This window comes from Battus philenor, unplaced genomic scaffold (assembly GCF_028537555.1).
Source record: "Battus philenor isolate CCGP_79_NKW_IND1 unplaced genomic scaffold, ilBatPhil1.0.hap1 SCAF_13, whole genome shotgun sequence".
Lineage (NCBI taxonomy): Eukaryota > Metazoa > Arthropoda > Insecta > Lepidoptera > Papilionidae > Battus > Battus philenor.
The window spans coordinates 1138656-1155662 of NW_027181675.1; the positions used below are offsets into that span (position 1 = coordinate 1138656).

The 17007-nt window shown below is 32.9% G+C and overlaps 1 protein-coding gene across 1 annotated transcript in view; it reads left to right on the forward strand.

Moving 5' to 3' along the window:
- The first annotated feature begins 1415 nt into the window (after positions 1-1415).
- The window catches only part of Ypel (Yippee-like), an 83875-nt gene continuing 68283 nt past the window's right edge, over positions 1416-17007 (forward strand). Inside the window, exon 1 of the mRNA XM_068777003.1 lies at positions 1416-1607. The gene's annotated coding sequence lies outside the window, so the exon portion shown is untranslated. The remainder of the gene's footprint in view (positions 1608-17007) is intronic.

The window sequence follows — 17007 nt, forward strand, 5'->3', positions numbered from 1 at the left end:
TGTAAAATCTGCACATTGACATACATTTGCATAGATCGTGTATAAGTCGATCAAGTAAAACCGCATCCAACTTTTACGTCAACCTTCGTGTATTCACGTACAGCGTTCTTTGTTCGTGCACATTGACACGGATGTGTGTAGAACGCGCACAAGTCTATCAAAATAAGCCACATCCAACTTTTCCATCAATCTTCGTGATTCCATGTACTGCGCTCTTTGTTCGTGCATTGACACAGATGTGTGTAAAACGTGCACATTGACACAGATTTGCATAGATCGTGCATAAGTCGATTATTTAATGGAATCAGGCGTTACCTCGCGGAAATCCATCCTAAGTAAAAAAAGGACCAATATTTAGCCCCTTCCGCACATGCAGTGGTAGTCGTGCAATGAAATGCACCGCCAGCCAGCCCGCTGATAAATGCGTATGCGGCAAACAATGCGAATCACACAACCGCCACCACCAAATTACTCAACACGTGTTTCACCCCTCCACGGGGCATCTTCAGGAGTTATGTTACACCGATTAGTGTTTTGGTAGTGCATAATTCAATCTAGCGGACGCATCCGATTTTTGTTTGTGTCAACATTCCTGAATCCATTTACTGCGAGTTTTGTACGTACACATTAGCATGTATGTGTGTGCGTCGTGTATAAGTCGGTTTTGACAAACCACGTACAAACCGTACATTCGTCTATCCACGTATTCCGCATTTTGTACATACAAATTGACATTGTGTGTGTGTCGTGTATAAGTCGTTTTTTACAAACCACATATAACATTTACATACGAGAATCCATATATTTCAGCCAAAATAACTTAGGACTCAAGACAATGGTCAATTGATTTCTTCACTGCTTGTAGCATCGTAAACATTGTTATCGCTTAACATCAGGCGAAACAGAGGTTAAATGCTACGCCTATAAAGAATAAATAAATTACGTTTTATACCTGCACATTGAATGTCGTATATGTTTTGTGAATGCACTCTGTTTCATAAGTACACCTTGACGCTTATATAGGGTGGGCCAAAAATTTTTGCAAATAGCAACACTTGATTTCTCCATAGTCGATTACAGTAGTGCCAACGGCGAGACGGAGCACATCTCGACGATGTAATTTTTAAAAAATAAATGATAATTACGGTAAATAAATCATAAACAAAATAGCGTTTGTAGTTTTATTTCTACACATTTTACAAAAGTGCATAAATTTATAACCCATTATCCGTAAGTCGATTAAGCCATGCCGCATCCAAACTGCGTTTATATTCGTGCATCCGCGTACTGCTTGTAGTTTACGTGCCCATTGGCGCGAGCGTGTGCGTGCGGCGCGCGTGTGTGGGTGCTGCGCTCTCTTTGTTTGTTGACAAGCCGAGAGCTCGCGGGCGTGTTTTTGTTAGTCAGCGGCCGGACGCGGTGCGATACGGACGTATATATACGTAGCTATCGTGATTACCGTGTAAACTTTTACAAATTCAGTGCATTCGATCGTCGTAAACATTGTTTTTCTTTTGCAACTAACTGCGCAATAAAGCTAGTGCTGTTACAAACGGATAGCTGTGGAGTTGTACAAGTCTAAAATTACTTCTCATTTCTGGCAGAGGGTAAGCATTATACGTATATATAAAGATGTATTTGTTTTTTTTTTGTGTTAATAGATCGATTTAAAATATATTCGAGTTTGTTGTTTGGTGAAAGTTTATGGTGGATTAGTAATTGACATCTCTAAGTTTGTTTTAAGTTGAGCGACGAGGTCGCAGAACATACAGTTAGCATTCGGGCGGTCACCGTACAAGGCGCCTTACGGTACCGTTCGTTGAGACGGTAACTAACGGTATGAGTGCACCACGGATGGTGATTTGTATCATTACAGTCTTAACCCAGTTCTCGCAGTTACTGTTTACCAGTATAATACAATATAATATACAAACGTAGTAAAAGAAAACTTTCAAATGTATTTAGGCTTCAGACGTCATACACAAATGTTTATTTTGAAGGAAAAATCAGGCTTAATGTATCTATCGTACACGGTAGAAGATAGATTGTTCGACACTAATATAAAGCACTTATTTTCAAGTGAAATCAATATCTGAAATAAGGACTAAAAAATTTCAAATATGATTAATGATTATTTGAAGTGATAATGCAATTAATATTAGTATAGTGACCACAAAAAACACATCTGTGTTTGTCGTACCTTTTCAAGGCCCATTTGAAACCCACATATATATTGAACGATGTCATTATAGTGTATTTCAATCTGAACCTATTGTCTAATTAAAATGTCATCAACTTACAAATGCCATATCAAATTTTAATCGACGGTTTCATAGATCGATGTTAATTTATATTAAGAATGTGAATTATTTTTGAAAACGGCGAAACAGTTTTTATTTATTACATTCACCTAAGTCCTTCATATACAAGTATGAATATGTTTATAAAAGAATGTGAAAAATTTTATAAATGTAACTATTATTTATACTATTAAAACATATCTTTTACAAATGAAACAATAAATTAATAAAACTGTAATAATAAATAAAAATAAATAAAATATGAAAACCACACTTTTGCAATGTTTACACATTTTTATTGTTTATAAATCATAGTATTTCGTATACTACAAGTAAATATGTACATAGCTGTGTATATATATATATACTTCGATAGTACGTAGTATATATATATATATATATATATATATATATATATACATACAGTATAATATGTAGTTACTTTCATGGTAAATATATTATAATTATTCTTTATGTTTATACATATGTACATCGAATTTCCAACCCTTCTCTATCTTAGAATAAGTAATAAGAATTAAAAATTAACATTTTATTGCTTAATGAATAAGAATGTATATTTGGAATCCATGAGAGAAGACGATGTATATATAGAGAAGAATGAAATAGATCCCTGCACATTGCAGATGGCCTCAAAAACTCTTCTATGGTTAAATAAATATTTTGCATTATTAATGAAGTTTATAAAATGGTTGTATGAAATTATAGATAGTACTATCTATTGCCTATTTCTAATAATTTTCTTTGTTGATAAATAATAATAACAAGTCCAACCATAAGATAGAAAGACGGAAGATCGGAACACACTGGACTCTCTCTTCCAACTTATTGTAAATATTGTATATATATATACATATAAATATATATATATATATCTGTGAACATGCTGAAATAAAGATAATGAAATAAATAATAATCGAATAACTTTATGAATATTTAGTGTTTCATCTGTTCACCCCGTTCGTATAAGACGGCTCAATATATATCGTAACAGAGGTGCGTGACCTTATTGTTTGTTTTGTTCGGTGCAAGAACGCAATACCACTGACACGTTTAATGAACCGCAGATAACTTATCTGTATATATATATACATATAATATACACTAATAGAACACGAAAGATACTAAGATATATACTATTCTTTGTGGGAACACAAGGTACCGTAGTCTAAATGACTTGTTTCTTTCATTGTAATTGAAGTATATATAATCTGTGGGCAACTGGCCTCTTTGGTTTTTTGACATGACATTTGTTAAGTCAGTTGGTTTTATTTGTCAAAGCAAATTTATGTTTTATAATAATTTTTTTTTTCTTAAATATAAAAATAGATTCCTAATATCTGTATTACAATAAGGAATCCACAAATGGTTCAAAAACTAATTGTCACACTTAAATGCGCCGCTTCGAAGCCAATGTGATTAAGTATGTTTTTTGATTTTTGGAAATTTTGATGAAATAAATAATAATCTTCTTTGTTATTAAAGGATTTATTCGTTGGTTACTTTTCTCTAGGTTAGACAGCCCTTTTTACTTAATAGTTTCTGAATATATTGTATAATTTTTAATCAATATTTTTTACATGAATTTCTTATCTTATTCAGTTGCCTAAAGGTATAAGTACTAAAATTTTTAAATTGCTGTCATTATTTCAATAAATACTTACGTTTTATTTACACATCCTGTACATATCTTGTTTATTTGCAGAGTTTACAACTCCAAAAAAGACTTTATACACTTTTATAAATAAATTGATAAACCAAGAATTTAAAAAAACTAATGTATGAAAAAATATAAATTTTCTCATTTTTTGTGTTTTTGATTCAACTGCATTGACTTCTGAGCGGTTTAAATAAAAAAAATATTGAGTTTGTTGTACGTACAGATGAAGTAAAAATGACCTGAATGAAAGTTTTAAAATATATAAATCTTATTATTTCTTACAATAAAACAGGTTTAACTATGTACCTCATAAGGGAACCGGAAAGTAATGTCGTTTCTGTCGATATATTTCACAGAAAAAAATCGATTGATTTTTACCACTCCGTCATTGATTTATATACTAGTTGGAAAAAGGTTGTTGATAACGAAAGCGAATATATTGTTGATTAGAAATAAAAACTTGTTAGAAATGTACTCGCGTGAATTTAACTTAAGAAAGCGACATTACTTTATAATACTCCTAATATAATAATGTTAAATTTTATTACAAACTATATGAAATGTAAACAAGTAGAATTAACCCAGTGGTAGAGTATTGATACTTGCTATATGATCTCTTTCGATAATCGAGATACAATTTTATATAATTCACACTTTATATATTAATTATACAAGATTGCCTCTGCTCAGAAATAAGTTTTCAGAATATACAGCAGCGTCTTCTGTTTTTCATAATACACTTGCCAACCTGCCTTCAAAGCGTGGCAATTGTGGTATATATACATATTTATCTTTGAGGACTATGCCCTACTATATCTATAGTTGAAACATCGACCATCTGTCATTTACTTTTATTTAAAAATGTCTAATTTGTATGTATATACACCCTAACCTGCTCTCTCCTTCATGTCTCTCATCTCCATCCAAAGGTTGTCTGGTAGAGATCGCCTCGAGCGATAAGACCACCTGAAATTGTTTCATTTCTTTGTTATTTTGTTACATTTCCTTTTAGATATGTAACGTTAGTGTGTAAATAAATCTAATATATAAAATTCTCGTGTCACGGTGTTCGAACTTGAACTCCTCCGAAACGGCTTGACCGATTTTTACCAAATTTTATATGCGTATTTAGTAGGTCTGAGAATCGGCTACTATCTATTTTTCATACCCCTAAGTGATAAGGGTGGTCCACCCCTAAATTTTATAGACAATATTTTGGTTTTTATTTTATTATGATACCACAACATACATACATACATACAACCCTAAATTTTCACACCTCTACGATCAACCCTTATTTTTAAATTGAAAATTAAAAATATTTTTTTTGCAAAACAACGTTTGCGGGATCAGCTAGTAATAAATAAATTTGTTATTTCTACTCTTATGTCTTGCTTCCAAGATATGAGTTTTTTATATATCAGTCAAAACAGTCTTCCGAATTTATTATACGCATTTTGTCACAGGGCAAGAATTTGATGACAAAAAAAAATAGATAAAGAACCCAGACGGAGCCACGTGCGCAGTTTAGTTAATGCAATATAACGGCTGACCTAGTTTTCATATCAACTCGCGACCTGACGTTAGAAGCATAATTAAATACATTACGATAATTCGGTTTATATTCGTTTATTGGACAGTGTTTTTGTTTTTAATTGCGCAGTTTGTTTTTGTACGCCTTTTTAGCTTTGTTTCTGTAATATTTCTTTCATCTTTCATTCGAAAGTGAAAAAAGTATACTACTTTATTGGTTATATATCGCAAATACATTAACCTTCTTTTTGTGTTAAAATTACAATTTGATGCAGTTTAAACTTTGAAACTCACAGTAAGGAAAAGAGAGACAAAGAAAAAATGTCATAGAAGATATTCTATAAATATCAAATCACATATATCTTTGTCAAAATTCTTTATTTAAAATAATTTATCTTTCTTGCATGTCAAATATACAGAAAGTTTTGACACTAGTGGCTCCATGGACTTGCGATCCTTTGTCTGTTTAAAAAAAATGCTTCTGGCACCTGATAAACAATTAGTGTTATAAAAAAAAGTAACGAAGGCGTTCGTTTGAAAAAAGAACGATATCTTAAAGCGCATTGGTTCATTTGGTGCGGGCGACTTTTGTTGTGCAGTCTTCTGCGAAACTCCTTTGTTCTTTAGATTGTGTTCTTTGAGTCTTTGTGCGATGGTTTCAACTATCTATTTTAGAACGTTCACTTAAATATATGAACGTAGAATATACAGAATGATTGGTTATTATAAAGACTTTTTTTAGTGAATAAATAGTTCTTTTATAAGATTATCTTATGATATTAAAATGTATAGCATAATGATATAACAATAATTATAATATAGTAAGAAACATCTTTTTATAATTATGATTACTACATATTAAAATTAATTATTGTTTGCTATATGTCCCTGAAGGCTTTATACTGCAAGTGTAAGGCATAGCATGTGTTTGTCATATGTCAATGATTTTAATATTAATATCTCGCGCATATAGCGCTGTTTCATTCGCACATTTGTAAACAAGTGAAACGGACTATGATTGTAGCTGACAAGAGCGTAAAGATGCGTTCATATGAATATTTTTTTTATAAAAAATCCTTGTTACTGCCTGAGCCGATATTCCCGAAGCAAACTTTGATCTTAATTATTAAATAGAAAGTTTTGGAGGTTTACAAACCGCTCTACGAAATGGTGAAAATACGAAGTTTTTTTTTATTTTTTCTTTGGGTTACCAGTGGTATTTAAAAACCATGTATTTAGGTAAATAAAAACTCTTTTATATGTTATTACGTATCCAAATATTTCAGATTCTATTTTTATTAGTTCGACAAAGACGATATGATGTATAAAAGGGACCGTATCCCCGGCAACGGAGGTAACTACGCCACATCGCGAGCGTTTTAAAGGATTATTTTCATTCCTCCTTATATGTATTTGAGTAATACGGATTAAAATTGCACGCAAGTGGTTTTCGAGCGTGCTGTAATTTGTCTAATCCATCGCGCTGGCTCGCTCACCTCGTCCCCCGCTACCCTCTCACCCCCCCGAGTGAAAGTCGATCGGTTATGCAACGTGAAATGGAACGTGTTGCTAAGCGACTTCTTAACCAAGATGGCGACTGGTCTAATGGCGGGAATTTGATGTGTTTGATTTTGTTTTTGTTTTGATGTCACTACACTGTTCACTTAATATTGAGTGATTTGTCGTCATTACTTGACCAATTACCCCCTTCATTGCCTTTACAATTTAATATTATATATAGGTCTATGTTTATAAATCTAAAAGTTTAATTGAGGTGAAAATAATTGATCTGCTGTCAATAAATTTATGGTACTTCGTATCTCAAAATCGATGGTTTCAGTAGTAATAATACAGAAAAAAAATCCTTTTCAAAATTCGAATTGCTACATAATAAATTTAATTATTGTTTACTATCTGTGCCTATAGACTGTACTGCCAGATGTTATAGTCTGTGGCGATCGAATAAAAAAAAACATTTAATACAATATTAATGTAGTTTTATACGATGATTGGAATAGATAAAATCATTAAAGCTTTCACATCTATATCCTAATCATCCTGTATCGGTTACCTTTTTTATATACCGATTTTTATAAATACAATAGATCACGTTGATAGTAGAATTATATTGTTGAAATGTTGTTAATAATTTAAAAATTGAAATATTTTTTTTAGGGTTACTGTATCTATTTTTTTTAATTTTGCATGAAGACTGCCTCGAGTTGGCAACACTGAAAATCTTAAAACAACGCTTGATTTCGTCCCGTATACATTCGTATCCCTAGCGGTATGAATTTTTTATTTACTTTTTAGATACATACACCTTGCTAAGAGAACGATAAAATTCTCGGAGATTTTTCAATTTCTAAATCCTTATAATGGTGTATTCTATTTATATGTAATAGAATATATTTAAGTTTAAAATAAAACTAAATCGTATTAAAATTATTGCTAGTCGGGCACAAATATATATATATATATATATATATATATATATATATATATATATATATTATAAGTAGGAAGATTGAGATATAAAAACAATATATAATACACTTTCTCACCCTTGGAAACCACCTTTGGAAAGAGACAATTGGCTAATTTCGGCTTCGTAGAGCACAATTTCTGTCTCACATTACCTACGTGACTCTACGAAGCCGAAGTTAGCCGAATCTCTTTCTAATGATCGATGTGCAACAATTATCGCCGGGTACTGTATCTGTTAGATATTTATTTAAATACTCCTTGACAATGTTGTCGCTTAATTATTTTGTTTTTATTTAGGCTATGTCAAACAGAAAATGTATGTACGTAAATCAAATATTGTTGTAATTTTTTTTAAAGATTTGTTCCGGATTTTCTTACTGTATTCTTCACAACTATGACACGTGCTTTAGAGGGGGGAATGTATAATATATCTAACGTAATGATAACGTAGAAAAAGCGTTTTTTAAATTAATTATTGTGCTTGCAGACATTGAACTGCTAAAAAAATATAGCCCGTCGCAAACCTATAGAAAAAAATACTTATTTTAATGTGATCTATTGATATACAAGATGATCGGAAATAGATGTAAAATCCTTAAAGATATATACTCGTAACCAATCAACCTGTATATTTGTTTGAACGTCAACATATTAAGTATATTCAAACGTCATCGGATACCGTCATGAATATACGTTCCAATTCCATCGTACCCAAAGTGTTGCACCATACCAACGTAACGGTACCGGTTTATGTACCCGTTACAGTGCCGTACCGGATCTTTGTATTTTGCCCGAATTGTATTTAAAGACATCGGCTTGGCTTGTATCCAAATAGCAGGCCGCGGAAGCCCTTTGTCCGGATTCTCTGCCTACCCTACACAGAGCAACGAAATTTAATTACATCGACTCATTGTCGCTCATACGGATATGTTTCAATTATATTTTTATATTGACTCGGATGTTATATACACTCGGTGTTTGGTACTAATCAGTGTAACATTACTCCTGGGGATGCCCCGTGGAGGGGTGAAACACGTCGAGTGATTTAACGGCGGTAGTTGTGTTTCGCATTGTTTACCGCACGCGCATTTATCAGCGGTCTGGCGGCGTACTTCATTGCACGACTCCTGCTGCTATATATTAGTCCTGGACTTCCGCAATGTAACGCCTGAATCTATTAGACATTTTATATTCTTATATAGTTTATTTATAAGAATTGTAAATATATTTGAAACTCATTCCAAAGTAAACGAGTAACATTTTTTGAACGCGATTATAATTACCGATGGATTACTTTTAAATTATTTTATGATTATTATTTCAACTGTGTTATGTCCACTGGATTGTTGAAGGCTGCGTTAAGGCTGCTATGTGACTTACCCATTGTCTCTTCCACTCGCCCAACCGGTGGTTTATGTCAGTTCCTTTTATTCGACTACGGATCTCTTATTTCTGAAATTCTACATACGACAAACATTTAAATAGACAATAAGAAAAAATGTGATAAAATGTAACTCAAAATGTGATATAAAATGTGATAAAAATGAGGGAGGAATGAAAGGTCACAGAGTAAAAGGGAAAGATAGCAGAAATGTGGCATGAAAGAATAGATTGAAAGAATATGTGAAGAACGAAAGGAGAGAATGGAAATAATAAATAACTATGTGAAAAAATAAATTGCCCGTAAAGTCTCTGTACGACCAAAGATAGGGGTACGAGAGGCCCCCAATAGCGGGGGGCATTAAAATAAAAAAAAGAATTAAATTAAAAAAATTACATACGACAGACATTCTAAGACGTGGAAAGACGCCGAAATGATCGCTACTAACCGGTGTTATTTTTTTTATGACCCTCCTTTTTGGGGGCCCCTTTATTCACCGCTATTGTGTGAGGGAGAGTCTTTTACAGTCTTTAATACCTTTTTATCCTTACAATCTTTTTTCTCCTTCCCTTCGCTTTCTAAAAAAACCGGTCTTATTGAAAATCTATGGTAGAGAATTATCTCAGTAGTGGAAGTCAAGATTAATTGACTGGAATCTTATCATTCCTTTTGGCTGTGTATTTATTATTCAAGAATTTCATGCTTCAGAAGGTAGTTCAGTCGCTGAAGATAATTTAGCCGCGACAATAAATCCCCCTGCAGACGGTCGTCTAGACGTGCGTGCAACGAATGTCATACTGCACCTTTTTACCGTCTTCGATCGGACTTTTACTGGGGATTCTCCTTCAAGACTCGAATATTTCAGAATAAATTTTATTCATACTACCCACGTTATGGTGAATCAAGTAAATCTAAACTTGACAGTAACCTGTATCAAATTAAGTTCCATTATAATAATAACTTAACCGCTAAGTAATTCTTGCAAGAAGGCTCCAAAACTTTGGAACATATTTTGACTTGATATAAAATAAAATACAGACAGACAAATATAAATCAATTTAATTGATTCTTGACGTACGATTTTCTATTATGACAGTTTACGCAGTAATGTGGTAATACTAAATTAAAATATTGTTTGCCGCATACGCATTTATCAGCGGGCTGGCGGGCGGTGCTTTTCATTGCACGACTACCACTGCATGTGCGGAAGTGGCTAAATATTGGTCCTTTTCTTACTTAATATGGTAATGCACGGAGTAATTGTTCTACGTAATGAGACGAATAGACCACACAATGAGAATTTGTTGGATATTCGAATGAAAAAAGTATAACTTATTGTATAGGAACACAAGAATGAAAAAAAATTCACACATTAGCATCTGACGTTAACTTGTCAAGAGTCCATTATTATGAATACTCGTAGAGAAATAACATTAGACTCCGTTCTATGTAAACAGACGTTAAAGGAATTTATCAACACGTTGATTTAGATGTACTTGTCGACTGCATACGTATTTAATTACGTCTTATTACTTTAATAAAAAGTAAATTGAATCTGTTTATGTAATGCAGATTCTTTATTTATTCATCTAAATATATTTGCGTTCAAAGTAATCCCGTCTGATATAACAAACTTTTGCCAACGCCTTTTCCAGTCATCGAAACAGTCGGAATAGTTTTATTCTGGTATAAACTCCCCGACCTCCTTCAGTTCAGCTTTTATAGATTTACTGAATAGCCATAAGTCGCACGGATCTAAATCAGGTAAATACGATACTTGTAGAATGATATCAGTCGAGATTTTGACAAAAAAACGTCGCAAAGAACCAATGCAGTATGACATCGATCAATCGATACTTGACGCGTTTAAGACACAAAACATCTTTCAAAATGGACTGAGACATATGACATTACAACTTTTGACAAACATACGCTTGGCAAATGTTTTAGACAGTTCTACCAACCTAAAAAAATATACCTGCCTTCCTAATACTCGGGAGTTTAAAATGACAATTTCACCTTGATTTTTTAACCCTTAATAGCCTGATTTACGAAAGTGATTTTTTTTAATATTACTATATTTGCTTGAGGGTCTAGATGAAGGGAAAAATAGATTTTTTTTTAATTTTGTTGGAAAGAATATTATACAACAGTAAAATTCGTACAGCCAACCTATAAAAAAATCTAATAGTAATGTGAACATTCAGTTTAAAAGATTGGTATCAAAAATTGAAACTCTAGGCTATTAAGGGTTAACATGAAAATATATATAATTGTTACGCATACATTTATAAGTTAGTAAATGGATATATACATGTTATAATAATACACAGTAAGTAATGTTATAGCTGCAGGTGAGCCCCTTGGGATATCCCTCGGGTTCGGATTCAGTAAAGTGCTTTAGTTTCAGCGCTCCACACGGTCGGTTATCTCAAATTCAGTGAATCTATTAAAGTTTGTTAATATATTACACTGGCAAACAATTTTCAATCCATTTTAACTGTAAATGTAAAGAGTCTAGCATTAAAATAAATCTTGACAATCTGTGTTTGGCACTAATCGGTGTAACATAACTCCTGAAGATGCCCCTTGGAGGGGTGATACACATGTTGAGTAATTTGGCGGTGGCGGTTGTGTGATTCGCATTGTTTGCCGCATACGCATTAATCAGTGGGCTGGCGGGCGGTGCATTTTATTGCACGACTACCACTGCATGTGCGGAAGTGGCTAAATATTGGTCCTTTTAACACTTAGGATGGATTTCCGCGAAGTAACGCCTGATTCCATAAAATATTTTAATAAATGTTTATTCTATTAGATATAAATGTACAAAATACGAGGAATAGAATTCGTTGTTAGATCACACAAGACAAAAGTTTAGAAGTGATGGATACGGTAAAGCAAACTTTAGCTAAGGTTTAACAGGAAAAAGAAAAGCATTATTAGGAATACCTTTTAGTTGAGTAACAATGAGAAAGGTAGAGTCTCAGAATAAGATTCCTATACTTTTGTGAATCTCCCGTAAAACCGATTGCGCCTTATCACCAACCATCGAGAAGAATTAGAAGAAGAAAAAATAATATTTGACGATGATATCGACCTATTCGATTGTAGTGATGTTTAGCAAAGAACTATAGCGCGTTTATGTTAATATATTAGTGACTCCTGGTAATCACTCGGCTAACACTTGGATTAGAACTATTTACTAGATCAGAGTGCTCCAAACTTTTTTGTGTCGTAGACCCCATGCCATGTTCTTCCGTGTTGGGTAGACCCCCTACTTACCTGATATTGATTTCCTGTAAATTTCTAACTGTAGTGAAGTTTAGTGTTAAAAACTTAAAGTAAAAACACATGTTAATTTATACATTTATTAATTGAATTTAATTTAAAACCACTTAAAATAAAATTTTGTATCTGTTAAGTAAATAGGTACTATCAGAGTATGTGTTGAGATCCACTATCGTAGGCCCCCATTTTAATTTCATGGACCCCCAAAAATTTTTTTTCGCTGACGTAGACCCCTAGCAGGTTGTCATAGACCCCAAGGGGTCGATATAAACCACTTTGGGAATCACTGTACTAGACCTATGATTATTTATCTGTTTATTCATTTCTTTTTCTTCTCCTGTTTGTTTATTCTTTCTAAGGCAAGTGCTATCCAATTCAGTTTGATGGTTTAAGTATCATTGTATTATATTTATAATACGTATTATACCTCATTTATTATAAATATATATGTTACATACATTTGTATGTATGTTTATATACATTATTACTACATTATACTATTATTTATACTTCTTCATTTTCCATACTATGGTTGTCTCTAAGGCATTGCCTTGTGTGATAAGACCGCCTATACTCCGCTCCTGCTCTTATGTATATTATTGTGAAACAATTTAAATGTATCCTTGCGTGTACAATAAATAATATTAAATAAATTAATTAGAAAAGGAAGGAACATTAAAAATACTTTTCTTACTCACTCTTACACCCATCAAGAAGGTAACAGGTATATGTAAGTGAATTGGTTACTTGTTGTAATGGGCAGACCGTATATAGCAGAAGACAGCCACTAGGACATTTGGATTCGGTAGTGTTAGAAAGAGTCGATGCAAGACGTTTCTAAACGTGTCTAATCACTTGATGCAATTCGTTCGAAAATTACGAAATCATTCTATTCCAATTTTAAAAATAGTCAATATTTTTAAACCGAATAACCTATGGATGTCATTGGTATCTTCTTGTTACTGCTATCCTGGTTTTTTTATGACTACCCACAATTTTTACCTTATCCAACATATTAATAATCCGTCTACCCGCAAACAAAGGAACGTACTGACTAAGACGCGAAGTCATATAGCGTACATATGTCTTTGTTTAATACAATTTAGTTTAACTTCCTGTTGACAGCCGCTTATATTACTTACCCACCATATTTGCAAACAAACGCAATAGATTATTATAATAATAATTGCATATTTTTATTTAAATATGGTTACGTGAAGCATAATATTAATATAGTGTATCGATATAGACTTGAGATTTATGTGGGAGTGTAAGAAGCTGCGTAACTTCTTATTCAACCATTCCCGTTTCTTTATAGCACGAGTGAGAAGTGAATCCACTACCAACCTTTATAATAAGCAGTTTATTTAATAGAATCAGGCTACCTTGCGAAAGTCAATCCTAAGTTCCTAAGAAACATCCTAAGATTCAGGAGTCCTGAAGATGCCATTAAAGTTTGTTAATAGATTACACTGGCAAACAATCTTGAATCCATTTAAACTGTAAATGTAAAGAGTCTAGCATTTAAAGAAATGTTTATTCTATTAGATATAAATGTACAACTCTGAGACTCTGTGTTTGGCACTAATCGGTGTAACATAACTCCTGAAGATGCCCCGTGGAGGGGTGAAACACGTGTTGAGTGATTTGACGGTGGCAGTTGTGTAATTCGCATTGTTTGCCGCATGCGTATTTATCAGCGAGCAGGCAGGCGGTGCACTTTGTTGCACGACTACCGCTGCATGTGCGGAAGTGGCTAAATATTGGTCCTTTTCTTACTTAATAAGCTGTTTCCTTGGAGGCGTTCCAAGAGTTTCGACTTGATGCTTTTGACCCTCACAATCTGAGTATAGAACGCTCTGCTTTCTTATTTCCCGAGAGTTATAGTCCAGGTCTCTTCAGGGTCAGAGTGAAGGTACCTTCTGAATATCAGTGCTTCATCTTTGACCACATTATCGCTTTCCATCAGGAGAATTTTCTGTTAAACACAGACAAGAAAGCCTTTCTAAAAATGTCATTTGGTGGTCTTTTGCTACCTTCTGGGGCACCGAAGACATACAGACCGTCTCTCAAACGTTAAGTTTTTTAAATTGCAAATTTTCATTGTTCTCTACCTGAGATGACCACATAAATTGTCCATAAAACGAAAAAAAATTCCGTATGAACTTTTGTCTCGGTAGAAAACCCACGCGAATGTATATACATAGGTGTATAAGTGTGTTTGTGGAAAGATACCTTTGTTTTTGCGCTTTTAATGGCCACGGAAATTATTCACAAAGCCTACTTGCTTCTGGATTGATGTGTCATGTGTTAACGATCTCTTGTGAATGCGTGTGCGTGCTTGTATATATGAGCCGTCGATTTTGAAAGTGACATAAATCATTTTTTTTTTAATTTTCAATCAATAGCAACACTGAATACGATTGAACGGTATATTTTAATTTTTTTTAAAAAATATTTCGACTTAAAAACAAAGTAACTTATGTCATTTTCAAAATAAACCGCTTATATTTGTGTGTGCATATTTTTTTGTTTTCATGCTAGAAATGGACAGTGTCTTTTGAAAGTGGCATAAGACATTTTTTTTTAAATATCCAATTAATGGCAACACTGAATACGATTGAACGGTATCTTTTCGTTTTTCAAAAAAATATTTTGACTTAAAAACAGAGTAACTTATGTCATTTTCAAAATAAACTGCTTATATATGTGTGTGGGTATTCCTTTGTTTTCATGCTAGAAATGGACAGTGTCTTTTGAAAGTGGGATAAATCATTTTTTTTTAATATCCAAATAATGGCAGCACTGAATACGATTGAACGCTTTCTATTCATTTAAAAAAATATTTCGATTTAAAAACAAAGTACCTAATGTCATTTTCAAAATAAACCGCTTATATATGTGTGTGGGTATTCCCTTGTTTTCATGCTAGAAATGGACAGTGTCTTTTGAAAGTGACTTAAGACACTTTTTTAAAAAAATATCCAATTAATGGCAACACTGAATACGATTGAACGGTATCTTTTCATTTTTAAAAAATATTTCGACTTAAAAACAGAGTAACTTGTGTCATTTTCAAAATAAACCTCTTATATATGTGTGTGGGTATTCCTTTGTTTTCATGCTAGAAATGGACAGTGTCTTTTGAAAGTGGCATAAGTCAATTTTTTTAAAAAATATCCAATTAATGGCAACACTGAATACGATTGAACTTGAAATTGGTATCTATTCATTTTAAAAAAAAGTATTTCGATTTAAAAACAAATCATTTATGTCATTTTCAAAATAAACCGCTTATATATGTGTGTGGATATTTCTTTGTTTTAATGCTAGAAATGGACAGTGTCTCTTGGGTCGGCATAGAACCTTTGTGAACATATGTCAGTTATATATTTGTGTGTGTTGTAGTTTCATTCTTTTGATACTTGAAACGACCACAGAAGTTATCTGTAAAGCCTCAAGAATGAGAAAACCTTAAAAATATACGTGTGTGGCTTTGCATGTATGTGTTAATACGTGTTGAATGTACGTGCAATTTTGTTTGTGTGCGTATTTGTTTTTTTTTTCATTCTAGAAATGTCCACAGAAGTGTAGTGAAAAGTCTAATATTGCATATGTATGTAGGGTATTCCTATGTGTGTTAGTTTCATTCTTTTCAAGCTTGAAATGGCTTCATAAATTACCCATAAAGCCTTAATAATGGCGTCTGGACACAACAGTGTCGGTAGAGAATCGTTGCGTGGGTGGGTTTAAACTTGTGTGACATTGAATATATGTATTAATACGTACATTTTTGTTAGTGTACGTGTGAACTTTTGTTTTCGTGCCCACTATTGGGAAGTGTTCATAAAGCGTTAAGAATCACGTGTGGATTGACGCGTCAGCAGCGGCGTCGGGTGCAACAACCCCGTAAAGTTACGTGAACGATCGCTTTACGAGACAGAGGGGGGGTTTAAGACCCCCCTTAACCCACCGAACCTGTTTACACCTAAACTTTGTTAGACTTTGAGTCAATTACCCGAGTGCATTTCACAGGAGTAATAACTGAATTTCAATACATTGTTATTAGATGTTAAAAATTTAACCTGGTGAATTCATAGCACATTTGAATTAAAAAAATGGTTTCAGAAATAATAAATTACGTAATGATAATAAAGTAAGAAATAGTTTTTTTTTTTCAAAATTCGTATTTCAACATATATAAATTAATTATATGTTTTCTATCCGTACCTGTAAACGTTGTACTGCTAAAGGTAACAGGCCAGTCGCATTAAAATAGAAAAAAAAATAATATAACATATATCAAAGTGATCACTTAATACAGGGTGTTTAGCCAA